Source organism: Patagioenas fasciata, chromosome 5, assembly GCF_037038585.1.
Source record: "Patagioenas fasciata isolate bPatFas1 chromosome 5, bPatFas1.hap1, whole genome shotgun sequence".
Taxonomy (NCBI): Eukaryota; Metazoa; Chordata; class Aves; order Columbiformes; family Columbidae; genus Patagioenas; species Patagioenas fasciata.
In genome coordinates this window covers 39,280,582-39,297,061 of record NC_092524.1, presented here as the reverse complement: position 1 = coordinate 39,297,061, position 16,480 = coordinate 39,280,582, and the positions used below count along the sequence as shown (strand labels likewise).

At 36.1% G+C, this 16,480-nt stretch overlaps 1 long non-coding RNA gene across 3 annotated transcripts in view; it reads left to right on the top strand.

Moving 5' to 3' along the window:
* The first annotated feature begins 12,924 nt into the window (after positions 1 to 12,924).
* LOC136102468 (uncharacterized) overlaps positions 12,925 to 16,480 on the top strand; it is a 45,463-nt gene continuing 41,907 nt past the window's right edge. Inside the window, exons 1-2 of one of the 3 annotated variants that reach the window (XR_010651439.2) lie at positions 12,925 to 13,371; positions 14,543 to 14,849. This is a non-coding gene — a long non-coding RNA (uncharacterized lncRNA). Of the gene's footprint in view, positions 13,372 to 14,542; positions 14,850 to 16,480 lie in introns of those variants that run through there. The other 2 variants (XR_011739371.1, XR_010651440.2) reach the window with 2 other exon arrangements.

Sequence of the window (16,480 nt, the reverse complement as noted above, 5' to 3'; positions counted from 1 at the left end):
AGCCTTATATTCTGACCAATCAATAATACTTCTAAAAGTAAAAAAAAAATATATTTAAATTTAAAAAGTGGTCTGTTTCTCTGGGTCATTCCCATTCTCTGGGACATTTCTTAATGCTTTATTTCCCATTATTTCATTAAAGAAGTAATTCAATTGGCAAATTGGATTTTTTTTTTTAAGATTGTCTTACTGTTTTGTCCTAGTCATAGACATAGCACACATTTTAGCAGGTTTCTCCATACTGAAACCTTGCTGTTTAATCTCTAAACGTGCACAGAAGGTATTGGTGGACTTCATTTTTTGTACCTAGTCTCAGCTGGTATTACCTTCTCTTCTGGAATCCTTTTTGTTCATCTCAGTTAATTCTGATATGCCATTGGGTGTTTTTGTTGCTGTCTCAGTTCCTCTGGTGTCTTCACTTTGGCCATAAGGTGGTAATGGATGAGGATTTAATAATTTTCATGACTGATTCTCATAAATGTTGCCATTATCATGTGGAGAATAAGTTACCTTGAAAGAAATCAACTGCATCCACCTTCAATACGATGCAGTAGACTATTGTCTTGCTTGCTTTATAGTCAGTCGAGGATTGCTGCTACCTTTTACTTACCTTGGATACTTATGATACAATGGGTGTCTGTGGCAGCCTTGAAGTGCCCCTCCCCATCCTTTGCAAAACAGAGGACTCACTAATGGTATATGTTATGCCTTGAACAGCTGTTTTTTGCAACTTTGGACAGGAACAGATAGGTGGATGTGAAGGCAGACACTGTCTCTTCCTCTCAAGGTGTCTGCAAAATGAAGACATACGTTTTTGAGATAAAGACAACAGTGTTGCTTTCATGAGGTCTACTGAGGTCTCAGTCCTCATTCCTGGGTAACTGAGATGGAACGAAGATGGGTCATCTAACAAACAATCAACCACTAGGAGAAATCACGAGCCACCACCTACCCCTAGTAGATAAAACGCTTCTGGTCAGCACTGCGACCGTTCATCTAATTTTTCAACCACCAAGTCATTTCTGGAACAATCTTCTTAATTAGTATGAAGAGTGAGCAGAGTGAAGAGACAAGCAAATGGACTGGGTTATAAAACTTCCTCACTTGGGACACTGCTGATGCATGTTTGTGTATGTTTGTATATGTATGTGTGTGTGTGCTGCACAGCATTAACAGTTTCACACCCACCACCAAGAGAACCGAGATCTACTATTCTTCTGATGTCTTAATCTATCATCTCTCCTTTTCCTCTCCCTCTCTCTTTCTGACTTTATTCTGGGCACAGAAGAGTAATAGCTTGTGAGTTTTGTTGTTAAAGTCTTGCTAAGTTTTATGACATAGTTAGAAACTTTTGCCAAGCCACTATTCATTGTAATTCCACTGGGTGGTTTCTAGTAAATTTGTGTTTTAATTGAACTTGGATGATTGTCGTCACTACAGGTTACTGCACAGAGTATTCGAAAGTTAACCTTTGACCTTACCCCATCAGGCTGGAATGGGACAGTGTCTCACTGATTAGTTTAGACTAACTACTTTCAGAGAGCTACAGCTAAGTGTAATGTATTCCACACTTGATGATGCAAGCCTCAGTGTCCTGGCAAGTCTCACAGGCACCATAATCCTTTGACCAAGACAAATTTCTTATTTCTACAGCGCCTCTGGTAACGATTTCATAGATTATGCAGAAATTGATCCATGGTAAGGAATGCTTGTTTTCTCTTCAGACTGTTGCTCAGTATCTCAACCATCTTTCCGAAGCACACATTCCTCTTCCTCACCTGTCAGTCTAATCTGGCTATCAGCTCTTCTGAAGAGTATTCCTTCTAGTCTTGTTTTCTGATATTAGCGGGTATCATTGAAAAAGGTGATGTTTCACTGTTTCATCATTCTAGCTGATATTTTGTCATTCTTCTGAACTCATCCTCTTAGGTAACTGTACTGTTCAATTTCTGAGATACCATATATTTTTTAACAAGGTTCCAAACTGTCAGATTCTTAACTGCTCATAACTGTCTGGTTTAAGTAGATAACACTACTTTTAGAGAAAGGTTGGCCTTGTAGCATCTATTTCTTTAGGACACTACTAAAAAAAATTGGGGTTTTTTTTCCATTTTGACAATCCCTGTCAGATGCAGATTATTTTGTTGTTCTGTTTGATCACTGCACTTTATTCCCTGTAACATGATCCACAGTCTGGTTACAGTATTACAAATTTTATAGTAATGTTTTGCATAACATTTTCTAGAAACGCTTGATCAAATATTGATTTCTCATTAAAAAATGACAGTTTCGCTACACATGCCTTGTTGCAGACTCAGAGCACAATAATTAAATTGAAAATCAATTACCATAAAATAGTTTATCTTCAATATAAGTGAGTTAATGGATTTTGTTGGGGTTGTTCTTTATATTGTTTAATCAATATGTGTAGAACAAGTAACATTTCAAAAGCAATAAACAAGCAATTAGCATCCATATTATTATAGCATCTACTCAAAGACCTGTATGCTGTTTCACTTGTCAGTGCATTTACTTTTCTTCAGCAGAAGCATTTAGGATTTCCACAAGGATTTTCATTCATTCTTCTCTCATTTTGGTGTTAGAGATTATCCGTGTACATATGACTTCAGAGCATTGTCCTGAATATAGCTTGTATGAAATTTTGTTGCACCAATTCATCATTTGTTTTGAAGATAAGAGATTTGGACACCTGCTAACAGTCACAGTACCTAGTATTATGGAATGTTAATTCTCGTTAGTGCCACCAGCTGCTATAACTAATGTGTAAAAATAAAAGATAAGATTATTGACTCATATGTATAACGTTCAAGGCTTGGCAAGCATTTTTTACAAGTCACGTTTGTGTTAAGTAGACAAACATATAAAAATGCATTTTGGGTCACAAGAGTGTTGGTAGAATTAGAGGTAGTTGAATGCAATTACACAAACATGCCTCTCTAAAAATACCTTCACTGTAAGTCTTGACATAACTATGCTGAGAACCACTGATGATTTGGGGACACACACGAAGGTCAGAAAGGTAGTATTATAGATTACTGCTCCTTGTACATTATTTTCCTTCATGAATGAGATACTGTATCTTTCATCTTTATTTCCCACCCCTTTTACTTGACCCATCGCATCATCAAATTTGACAACCGTTTACAGCTCATTGGTGAAGAATGGTAAGTAAAATAGGTGGTAGGTAGCATAAGGATTAAGTTATGAATAGCTCTTATTCTAAGCAGTATTTTACAAGTAATCTGTAAGAAGTAACATATTCACATAGGGCCTTCATCAGATTACTGAAAATGAAGAACAATCTCAGGGACAAAAAAAATCTTAGTTATATGTACTGGTTCACTAAATACTTCACCTAAGAGACTGTGTTGTAGAATTAGATTTTTATTCCTAATCTATAGTCTAGAATATGGCAATTTTTACAGTTAATCCAGTACTTTGTCCTCCTTTACACATATTTCAACAAGGTCAGCTGCAGTCCTTGTGTTAGAAGAAACACTGAGACATGTTAGACCACAGGAATAATCCCACCTCATCTTGGGCTGAGTCGTGTTCTCTGCCACCAATGTTGGACATCAGGGGGTCAGCACGAAGCACTGGTGTCATGCAGAGAAACAACTAGTTCCCAGTACCACTACAGGGAACTAGGAAGGGAACGTAATGGTGACATCTTAGGTCTTTGGCTAATATACACATTTAACCAACTACAATCACATACAAGAGAGTAAATTGTAGCACATGATGTTTAGCACTTTAATGGGAAGTTCATGGGAAGACATGTCAAGGACAGTTTTATCCAATCTCAGTTTTATTTGTCTAACACTTTAACATTAAGCATTCTCTTAGACCAGTAACATCTCATGATGAATTACTGTTCTTACATCAGTCTACCTAAGGAACTAAGAAATATATTTCATTAAATTGGAACACTCAGGTTTTTTTCGTTTTAGTACCAGACACTAACACATCTACTCATATATCGTGCCATAAAAAATGTTAACTTGATGATGCTCATTTCCGATCTTGTCAGAAATTGTCTGTATATTATTTACACTGCACCATTTGAGGAAAACAACGAAACAAACAAAAAAAAAAAGAGAAGTAGAAGAAAATTAAGAAATGAAGCAGAGGAAACTTTAGGTGCTGGAATGTACTTTAGTACAGAAAAAGTGCAGAAGTGTTTTGTTATAGAAAATTTAAAAATTTTAAGAAAAAATTAGGCGATGCAGAAAAATTCCTCTTTTCTACACCAATTTATTCATGCAATGAATGTGCAAATGACCAAGGTAGAAAAGATTTCAAGGATAAATTAAAAAAAAAAAAAAAGACAAAATAAAAAATGTCAGAAGGATCCTATGTAAGCACGTTTGTGGTGCTAATTGTCTGGTAAAATTAAGAGATCCCACACTAACTAGCACAAGATGAACGTCCATGCTATGCATTCATAAAACTATAACGGCACAGTGATAAGGGTTGATCTTGAGTCTCCCATTCATTGCATGACTGGCCACATGGTATTACAGCCTATTACACTTGTCTGAGAGCTTGCAACTAGGTTTTTTCCAGGCTGTGTAGTCATCTTTGTTGCAGGAGCATGAAGATCTAGTGGTTCTTGTCAGAATTAGCTGCTCCAGAAATGTTTACTTACAGCTGGTAGTTACTCAGGAGGAACATTGTAAGCAATGCTGCATAGAAAACATTCACACTGCAATACTGCATACAAAAACATTCGAACTGAATACTTCTTAGATATTCATCAAAAGAAGTTCAAGCACAAAATACACAGAACTGGTACTTTGGTACTTGTATCTGGTCCCAGCTACACTGATCTTGAGACAATACCCCTTGTTCTTTCTTTTCCAGCCTTCTGTTCAGTATGAAGCAGCTATCATTCAAAGTTCTCTTTCAGACATAATCTCCCAGTCTGTCACAGAGTTGACATTATCTGCCTTTAAGAAGATAGATCTTTGCTAGTAGTTTGACAATAAAAGAATATGACATTTTCTTGCAAACTCTACTGCTAGGCCACTGAAAAGTAATATCATAATCCTGAAGTGGAGGCCCTGCCTTTTTCCTAATCTAATGTTCATTGTTATAATTTGCTCAAAAAATTATTTAGGTAATTTTAGCTCTAACGTCTATAAACCTTTGTACACAGACTATGTTTTTTCAAAATTAAATGTTCAAATAATTTGCCAAATATTTTGTGGTTTTATATTTTTTCTCTTGGTGGTTAAATAATATTGTGTAGCTTCTAATGTGAGTGTACACATTTAGTTTCCTCCTCCATCCATAAAATAACTCATCTAGGACAAGATAAATAGGTAAAAAAAATATATTATATGATATCTATGAATGACATCTCACATGTCTCTTTGAGCTAAGGGACAAATTGAGGGGCACAATGAGGCATTAACCTAAGTTTTTATTTGAAAAACACTTACTTAAAAACAGCACACACTATAAATAGTATGCTTATTTAAACCAGCTGACCTAACCTTATTTAACATAGTCCTACATATAAACTCAGTCACTTTTTGTTAACTTCAAACCTCTGGCTACTCCCTCAGATTGTCTCATGACTATCTGAGAGCCTGGAGCCAGAGTCACAGAACTGACAAACATTGGGAGCGCTGAGTGTCAAAGGACGCCTTTTATATACACACAGAGGGGAGCATCAAGGATGCCGCAGATTTAGACTAAAATATATTTATCTTGAACTGTAATCTGTAATCCAGACAAAATCTTCCATAGTAAGGACATAGGTATTCTTGTGCCAAGGTGTTAGATATTTAGGAAGACTTTTAAGGAGATATGTTGATTTTCTGAAGGTTTTGGAAGTTTTATCAGGATGCATCACTAGGTTTTGTCTGTTTCTAGTTTAGGAAACATACTGTGCTTTTCACCCCAGATCACCTTGCAATTCTCACATTCATCCCTATGTGACATAATGCAGCTGAAACCTGCCCTGAAGCTATTATGCAATGCTAATGCCTTTTTTGTTTATAGTGGAAATCAGCCATTTTCTGTGCAGCCTGAATGTTACCATTCTGAAGTGTCCTATAAAATGGCATAGACATTTTCTCTGTTTGTTCTAAGAGCCTTACAAATCCAGTTTCATAGAAACTCAAAAAGGAGTTATCCTAGTTATTGCTGCTGAACTATTGAAAATAATTATATTTTAAAATTTATTTTTTTATGTCTGAGGTTATAGTTTCTGTACTTCAAAAACAGCAAAACTAATCGTATGCAGACTATTTTTTGAGTATTTGTTGAATGACTGATAAAAAATAGCTTAGAAGCATTAAAAAATTATGAGAGTGCCAGAAAGACAGAAGCCTATTGTAAGAAGAAACTATAACTAGAACTTATAGATCTTTGCTCCTACTGAAAATCAAGGGGACTTTTACCCATGGCTGCACCAACAAAATGTTTTTGAAAATCTCCATCACACGTTTCAGGAAAACCTGCAAGGAAGGTAAAAGGAACAGCACTCTGCAGATGAATGAACAGGTGAAATATTTGCCTCAGAAGGGAAAAAGCTATTCCTAAAATATTAATGACCAATGTTGCCTTTCTAAGGGTTGTTGCAGTGATATCACTGAACATCTTTAAGTGGCATGTGTCTGCTCTGCTGCAGTGGACCAGGGAGAGACAATTATCACGATGGGCATTTTTCTTCAGTAAGGGGTAAGCTTACTGAGAATATACTGGGAAGAATAAAAATGACTGCTGTTGTGCTGTGTTGTTCTCCTTTCATGCTAAAATACTTCTTTTGTGGTCATTTTCCCAAACTAGTCTGAGTTACTGGGCTCCATCTGCTGTGTAAGTGGCATATTACTTTAGGCATGATGTGTTACTGCATCTGTCTTTATGCTAAGCTGGAACATGATCCTCCATTCAGAGTACAGGGAGAGCACAGATAAAATGTCTTTTCTGACAACACAGTATTACAGAGGAGGATACAGACAGAGAATTTTTTTCTTTGTTGCTGCTGATTATACAACCCTTCGATTCAGTCAATAAGCAGCTGTTTACATTCTCCAAGTAGGGCTTATTTTACACAAATTATATACATCTTTGCTCTCAGCTAAGTTTATAACTATATACATTTAGCTAAATAATTTATCTCATTTTTTTTCACTGTCATGTGACAGTTATTTCATTATTTTGAACTTTGGTATTCACATATGTACAATTTTGGTAGAAATTTCTAAGTTTAATGACTGGATACAAAGTTCGAGAGTTTTTCAAGAGAATATATGTATTTGTCCTGTGAAGACTTCATTCTTATTATACTGTAGACACTGTACAGCACTGCACACTTCTTTATTTTATTGTGATTTCATCATCCATTCATTTGAAAGGAATTTGTAAAAAGGGCTTTAAGACAGCACAGGGCAGCAGCATCTAGATGGTAAATTTTACTGTAAACAAAAGTTTTCTGTTTTATCCACAAATGTAATCTAATTCTTAAAAGCAGATTTTCATTATTGTCATTTATAATCATCTGGGCAATTGTCCCCTCCTTTGGATAACACATTAACATTTTACTTCGCCTGCAGAAGTCTTTAGCACTCTAGCAATAAAATAGAAGACTATATTTTCCAAATAGTCATTTATTAGTCACGGTATCTGAGAAACAAACACAGGGAATCTAGACATTTTTGGTCACCTAAGCTTGCTTTAATTCTCCAAGATTTCAAGAACTGATAGAGGTTGTCAAAGAATAAAGAAAAAGCAAGCCACAGGATGCTGAGCCCACAGGATGTTAAAACATATGGACATTCAGTTCCATCTGCTTTTAATCATCTAGAGTTAAACTAAAGAGCAGGAGTTGTCTTTCAGGCATGAGATTTGTTGCTTCTGAAATATTGTACACATTAATTTTTATTGTCAGTTGATTCTTTACTGTATTATTTATAGTAGCTTTTTGGGTCAACATTAACCTGTTTAATAGGTCAGTGATTCATGAAGATTATAAAAAAATGTTAAACTTCCTGTTAGGTTGGAAGCAACATAATATCAATTATTACAAAGGCAGGTTTATAATTTTGCTGCTAGTAGATGAATAGGCTCTAATATATCAATTGATATGCTAGGGGTATTGCCTGTAGTTCCGTGTTAAATGAGAACATCCAAAGCAACGAGACAACAGGGATATTGAACAGTCTTTATAGTCAACTTAGTAGTGTGCAGCGTTTGTCTGACCTGATGTAGGTAGTAGAAATGTTATTCAGGTTTTTACAAATTAATCTCAGTTGCAAATATTTCATCTTGATAAATATGAAATCTATTTAAGAAGATCAAGTCACTCAACAGCATAAGCATTAACTACAGGTTTAAGCACATTAGCATATGCAGTTCTGTGTGTGAGACAATTTTTCTACAAACCTTCTCCAAGCCTTGATCACTCATTAAAATTAATTGAAGACTTTCTATGAAATTAAAGTGACATTGGATCATTAGACATGGACAAGGATCTTATTATTTAGTCAAAAGGCTTTAATAAAATGAGTTAGATGTAAGATATCTCCATCTTTATGTATTTTATGCCTTGCTTTTCCTTCAACAAGGAGATTTCCAAAGAGCCTTACCCACTGCAAAAGGTAAAGTAAATCCTGTTCCTGCTGAGAACAGGCAAAACAATGGCAAACATGAAGAATTTGGAAACTGCATGCAGGGGACTGTTGGGTTGGTTTGTTTACATTAATGTTAAGGAAGGTAAGTGGTGTAACTGAGTTTAGAGAGACATCACTGATGAGAAAGTGTTTTACATGGAAAGGCCACGAATGTTACTTTCCGAAGAGGAAAATAAATCTGGCTTTTTTCTCAGATGCTTTGTAATTGTTATTAAAATACAAGGTCCCATAATTTCAGATTTTGAACATATTGATGTTTTTATAATTTCTAAAGTGGAGAGAAATATTGGCAGTTACCATCTGTCCAGGTTTCTGAAATTTGCTTTTGTTCCTAGCCAGAAAATAGTGGTAGTTTGTGGCCGGGTGTGGGAGGGGTCAGGGAAGAGGGAGCTTTTGCTTTTTTTGGTTCCTTAAGTTTAGTATCACACTAACAGGGAGGAAAGAGAAGTCACTGATAATGTTCAGATGTTTTTGCAAAGTTATCAGTCAGTTGTAAGCAAATCAATTATTGTTATCTCTAGGGATATGGGGAAAAAAAAGCACCCCACCTTGCAGTGGCATTTTGATCGTACGACAAAATGTGGAGTCAGCTTGGGTCCTGGTGTTACAACAGAAAGAACCGAGAAACATTAAGAACATGAGGAAAAAGATAAGAACTGCCATTAAATTTGTGTCACTCATGGTTCCTGTTAGATAACTGATTTAGTGTTATGAGATGTAAGAAGTGTATTTTTTTCCTCTGAAAAAAAATGAAAAAGGATAAATGACATCAGCAACTTTTTTAACAAAAGTCATCTCTTTTATTTAAATAATTAGTTCATAATATGCCACGTAACTGTTTATAAATTGGTGGGTTGAGACTTTTTTGTTACAAATATTACACAGACTAGATAAAGCCTAATGGGATTATGACTGGGAGATACAGCCCAATCTTTTTACTGAGGAGAGATACCAGCTTTGTCTTGTCTTTTCTGCATGGGCCATATGGAGGTGTTGCTGGGGCCTCTGTAGGAGGCAGACATCCCCATCCATCCATCTCTCCACCCACATGGAGGAAGCAGTGACAGCTCATCTGAGGAGAAGGCAGCTGGCCAAGCAGAATCATCCCCTGGGCTACATCCAGCTCACGGGATACCAGAGACCATCCTGGGCCAGAGCTGCTCGTGGTTGCACTAGTATGAGCTCTGAGAATACCGTGGACCTCAGCTGAACCCAGGAACTTACATTTCACAGGAGAATGTTCTTGTCCTGATAATTGTTTGAAGGGGGGTGGGGGGGAAAGCATGTTAGTTCTTCTGAATTTCTTTAATTTGCCATTTTTTAATTTGCCATTTCAGACTGCACAGCTCCTGTGAAAAATTGAGTAAGATGGGTGCATTTTGGAGGAATTTCTTTCTACAGTTATTACTAAGCATGTGTCTATTGCTTTTGGTTAATTGAGCAAACAATGCCCTTGATAGCCATTTCTTTTCACCATAGTCAAAGGCAAGGTAATTAGTTAATTGCCAGAAGGCGTTCTTAACTGCTGGTAATGAACCACTATTGAGGAAATTACTACTACAGTACTGTTAGATACAGCAAGCATGCATGAAGGGGAGAAATACCATTTCTGTTATTTCTATACTTTATCCTTCAAGGGTGTTTTAGCACATACATTGTTGAGAGACACAGATAGGAAAAACAAAACCAAACCCGCATTTAGACCAATACAATTATCACGCTGTTATGAATTATTCTTCATGTGGCTAGTAGTGACATGAATTTTCAAGACAACAGTCAAAACCCATTCTTAACCTTTCATCTTGAAATACTGATCATTTGATCCAGCAGTATATAGGATAACAATACTTTGTTAATATTTACATGGTGAAGCACAGTGCAATGTATTTTTATGCTATTTACACAAAATACCTTTTAAAAAAGCCTCATACTAATCTATATGTGATTTTGTAAATAGATTTGGAACAGACATTTGATATCATAAAGATTATCACGATTCTCACTAATAACTGTTATTTGTTTAGCAATACATCTGGTATCTCAAAAGAAAAAGGGTTAGGTTATGCTTATATCAAGTATATGAAGAAGTTTTAAGAAGGCTAAATTATAGTGTATTTCCAACAAAAATAGGAATTAAAAGTTCAATAATTTTTTCAATAATTATCTGAATTCTTCATAAAGCATGAAAACCAGATTGCTTTTTAGTCTCAAAAAATGTCTCTGTGAGCTGTATTTCAGATGTTCATACAGAATCCTATAATAAATAAATTCAGTAATTTAAACCCGAGTATATATAAGAACCATCTGTACAGGATAAGCCCAGTGCAACATACATTATACTTCATGAAGATTTAGTTTCCATGTGTACTGTGAGTTCACAAAATCACAGCATCACAAAATTACAGAAAGGCTCAAGTAGGGCCACCTAGAACTGTTTTCCAGGATCATGTCCAGATGAATTCTGAATGTCTCCAAGGTTGGAGACTCCACAGCTTCTCTGGGCAACCTGTGCCAATGCTTTGTGTTTCCTGATGTTCAGATGGACCCTCCTGTGTTTCATTTTGCACTGAAAAGATCTGGCTCCCTCTTCATTACACCCTTCTTTTAGGTATTGAGATACATTAATAGGATCTCCCTCTGCCTTCTCTTCTCCAGACCTAGTAGTCCCAGCTCTCTCAGCCTCTCCTCATAGGAGAGATGCTCCAGTCCCTTAGTCATCTTCCTGGCTTTTCATTGGACTCGTTCCAGCAACTCTATTTTATCGGGGAGCCCAGCACTGGACACAGTACTGCAGAGGTGGCCTCACCAATGCTGAGTAGAGGGGAAGGATCACTTCCCTTGACCTACTGGCAGCACCCCTCCTAATGCAGCCCAGGACACCACTGGCCTTCTTTGCTGCAAGGGCACGCTGCTGGCTTGTGTTTGACTCGGTGTCCATCAGCTTTTCAATTACATATCATAAGGATATGCACGTATGAGAAGTTGTTAAAGGCAATCACATTGATAGTATATGTGGGAACAAAATCTAGAAACCACCAAGCTGTATGGAAATCTCCACCTCATCTGAGCAATTCTGTCCGTATGCAAACACTCCACAGATGTGATTGCTTGTCTGAACAGGCCTTTGAGGTGAGTTTTACATGCCATACATATACCAATGCAGTCATCTACTAGATATCCATGTCTGCTGTGTAAAGGATTATAATTTCCTTTTACAAGAAGAAAAGCCCCTCCTCTGGCAAAACGACGTACTCAAAGTTGGCAAAAACTGCACTACCACATCAGAAGAAAGTTTAGTAGAAAATTCAGTGAAAAAATACCATTAATTATGAAGATTCTAGCAAGCTGCAACAATGTAAGTGGTATGAGTTTCTACAAATCAGTCTATACTGCCAAAAATATTAGCTATTGTATGCCATTTATCTCATCACAAATATATTAGTATTTATTAGTAATATATTACTATCTACTAATATTAGATTATTATATAGATTATATTGTGGCTTAACTTCTGGAAATATTTCCATTAAAATTAATTTATATTATTACTAGCTAACTGTAATTTATTGGCAAATGTTCTCTCAGGATTAAAATTTAATACACAGCTTCTCAAAAGGAAAGCATTTTAGTCACATAAGAAAAATGGGATACTTTTGGATAATATTATTTGTCATAATCATTTTCTTTGCAGAATAGTTATGAAGCAGATTTTAGCAAGTAAGTATGGAGTTTAAGTGTGATCTTGTGTGCAGGCAGTACATAAGAGAACGCACAAAAAGGAAGCTACTATATATAGGTAGCAGATTACATACTAGTTTACTACCGGCATTTGAAGGACAGGAAGGAGACACTGGGAAGCAGAAATTAATGTATAGAAACTCAGAAACTAAACTGACTGTAACCAGATCTCCCATTTGTGATCTATTTCAGGCTACATAGACAACACCTACTTAAGGTATCTAAGTTCAAATATTTTAGTTCCAAGTACTCTATTAAGGATGGAGGAGATTCAGAGCTAAGCAGGGACCTTGGACTGGTGGTGAATACTTTCCTGTATTTCTGTACAGGCAATTCCCTATATTTCTGTGCAAGAAACATAATTGTTAGCTCAGCATAGTCACAAACCAGCAAGTACTGAAATCTCAGTGTCTCGGTAGTTGTGTTGGCACATGCTTACCTTAGGTCCAAGCCTTTGGCAATAGCTATCCTCCCCCAACAGAAGATTAGTTCCCTACCTCTCCCACATAGCTTCACAAAGGAATTTAGATAGCACTTCAGCTCTCTAAATTTAGTCTGCCACTTCATTGCTCTAAATCCAGCTGTGAGACCCTCAGAAAGCCCTGCTTAGCTGCTACTTAACCTGAAAGGCACTGAAAATATCTCAGCACCAAAATACTCAAGCAATAAATTCTTCTAGGTGCCTAAATTTCTGATGCTGGATAGTGATATCCTATGCGCATCCTGAAGATGCTGAGCAGCTGTGAATGCGAACGTGGCAGATTCTCAAATTAAGCATTTTGCTACTTGGCTTCTCTGTTGGGACTAATCTTATAGACATCCTTATTTGTCAGCTATCAAATCGGATTTCAAATGTCCTGTTGCCAGAGGAATGGATGTTACGTTATCTCTGAATAATTCACTTCTAGTTCATTTTTTGCAGAGGTGGAAGATACACTTTCAAACTCTTCTTCCAAATCAGGCATGCAAGGTAGGTAAGAATCTGAATCTTTTCACTGGGATGTGGTATAAAAAGAGAAACAATCATTTCTGCCTGTTTTCCCCAGAGAAAGGCCACTAGAAGCTAGGATTAATAACCTAGATCCAAATTCCCCCATATTGCAGAAAGACATTTCCTCCTGACTGCCTCAGCAACATTGCTGTTCAACAGTCTCTTCTTTTTCTTTATTGGTCTTTTTTATAGACTGGCCTGAGTGACTTTTTACTCTCTGTCTGCTATGGGTTCTATTCTTAGAACCATGGTTCTTTCCATGTCCAAGATATTCCTAAATCTGGACTGACAAGTTCACTAGAGAACAAGTACCTACCAATCAGCATTACTAAAGCTAATCCCACTTGGAAATTTAAGTTCTGACTGCTTCATGGCCCCTCTGTCTGATCTCTCAGTTCAGCACTGTCTACTCCCTATTTTATGTACTGTCTCACTGCAATAAATCACATCCCTGCAACAGATATGAAGTTTGTTCCTCTCCAATTTGAATTCTTCCTTCTTTAAATGATATAGAACTGGATGTTGCTCAGGATCACAGTTCTTTGGGACTTTTCACAAAGAGAAACAGGGCAGGTGCAGAACTGTTTGCAAGCCCATAGCCCAGCTATAAGCTACTTCAGACAAGTAATGTCTTTCAATTGCTTTCAACATCTAATGCACACATGGAGCACTTAAAAAATACAGTCATAAGAGGATGGAGAAAACAATTAGTGGATGAAAGGAATTTGTTAAGAGTGACCATAAACAGTGAATTAAAAAATATTCCACTGGGTTCAATATGCCAAATACAAAACGGATTTAGCCTCAAAAATCAGCTTTTGTCAGGATTGTCTGGACAATTGGCATCCAGTTAAAGTGGAGTCCACTACATAGCCTCTGCAAAAAAATCAAATCAAGGATTAGCCTTATCTGAGATTTCAACTTGCTGATGACATAAAAAGTTACTTTACAGAAGAATTTTATACTCAATAACTTATAAAAATATAAAGAAAGAAAAATTAAGAAATGTTATTTTTTTAACCTTAGGGGTGTTATGGTAATCTGCAGTTTTCTATTTTTAAATTGTATTTCAGAGAAAAATGTACACATTTTATTTCTGTAGCTGCAAGGGCAAATCCACAGTTAAGAAAAATAATAATTCCTGTTGCAGATTCTCCAGCTGTGTAGTTGAAGTAGGTGAACATGAAGTGGCGTATGGACAACTGAAAACCAAATAAGGTATTTGCATAACATTGTCCCACAACAGCAAATGATAAATGTATTTTCAAGTGTAATTATTGCAAGACAATTTGGTTGAACAATATTTGGGAGAAAAAGAAAAATAAGAAAAAAATATTATTTTAGAATAACTTTCAGATTTAGTGGTTTGCAATATTTAAAGCATGTTGGAAACTTATTTTATTTAAACTCTAGCATGTCCTCATAATAAAGAGAATAACTAAGCTTGTTTCATTATACCTGTAATGTTTTAATCACTATCATTTTTAAATATATTATTTTTCAGAATTTGTATACCTAGTTTCAGACCAGAAATTAGTTGAGGGTGGAGGTTTGTTTGGGCTTTTGTTTGTTGGTTAGATCTACCACTGTTTTGCTATACTTAAACTGAACTAGTGTTATCATATTGCTTTGCAGTTCCCAGTGAGATAGAATGGACAAAACATATTTTGAGGTGAAATAATGAACAGAAAGATGTAATGAGACATGTTTTAATGCTCTTCCTGCAGAATTTGTCAGTTTTGTTTTCATCTAGGTTTGACAGATCATTTTCTCATTTATTTCTTCCTGAAGATTATAAAATTACTTAATTGTTTCCACATTGTGTGATGCATGACATTTGCAACTCGACTCCAGATTGAAAAGTAATGTGTCTGACTACAGGTCTGATCTGTTAACCTGGATGAAGAACTGAAGTACCACAGCTGTATTTTTTTCAAATATTATCTGATAACTCTGTGTTAACTGTAGCCTTGGATTGTGCTAAAGTATCATATCAGCAAGCCTGGAGCTAGCTCAGAGATCTTCAGAATGAAACCATGTGGTACTCTGTTTTGTCCTAGTCAGAACACAACAGACTTTATGAATATGTGGGAGTTAATCTTGCCAAGCTTTTTAATTTTTTTGGAGAAACTATAGCTATAGGAATAATCTATAACATATGTTGTTATCACTAGGTAAATTGATGTTTTTATTTCCTTTATTTTCCTTATATAATTTCAGCAACATATTACAAGCCCTTTGTTTCCAGGGTAAACTGATGTTCAAAACAGCTGGATCATTTTAAGCAGAAGGTATTTTATTTGATCCTAGAAACTTTGAATGCTTTGGGTTGGAAGGGGCCTTAAAGATTATCTAGTTACAACCCCTTCCACTATAGCAGGTTGCTCAAAGCTCCATCTAACCTGGTCTTGAACACTTAAATGGATGAGGCATCCACAGCTTCTCTGGGAGGCCCATTCCAGTGTCTCACCACCCTCATGGTGAAGAAATTCTAATATGAAATCTAAATCTGCCCTCTTTCAGTTTAAAGCCATTACCCCTTGTCCTATTACTGTCACTCTCCAACTTTCTTATAGGCCACCCTTAGGTACTTAAACAGACCTGACAAAACATAATGCTCACAGAAATAATATATCGTGAGTTATGACTGTGTTTACTATTTCATCCAGGGTTCGTTCTTATTCTATTTAATAAGAAAATGTTATTAAATTCAAAAAGGATGAGAAAGAGACTAGTGTAAGCAATGATGCTTTATTAAAAATATTGAAGGCAGTAAATTATTTTTGTAGGGAATTTGCTACTCCTCATTACAAAATTATATTAGGCTTGTGGGGAATGTCCTATACATTATTTTATGTTGAGGAAAGAAAAGTCTTCCAACAAGTGGTTTCCATTATACAAGTAAAACTTCAGTGGCATGTGCTGGCAAAAATCCTGACATCTGAGTTGTAATGAATAGCATTTGAAGAAGATGATAACTTCCCCCATAGATATCACCATTGTACATAGCTTGTGAAATTTAGAGAAAAAGAAAAAGCAATTAAAACAATGCAAGAGAAATGTTCAAAAGATGGAAATGCTTTGTCCA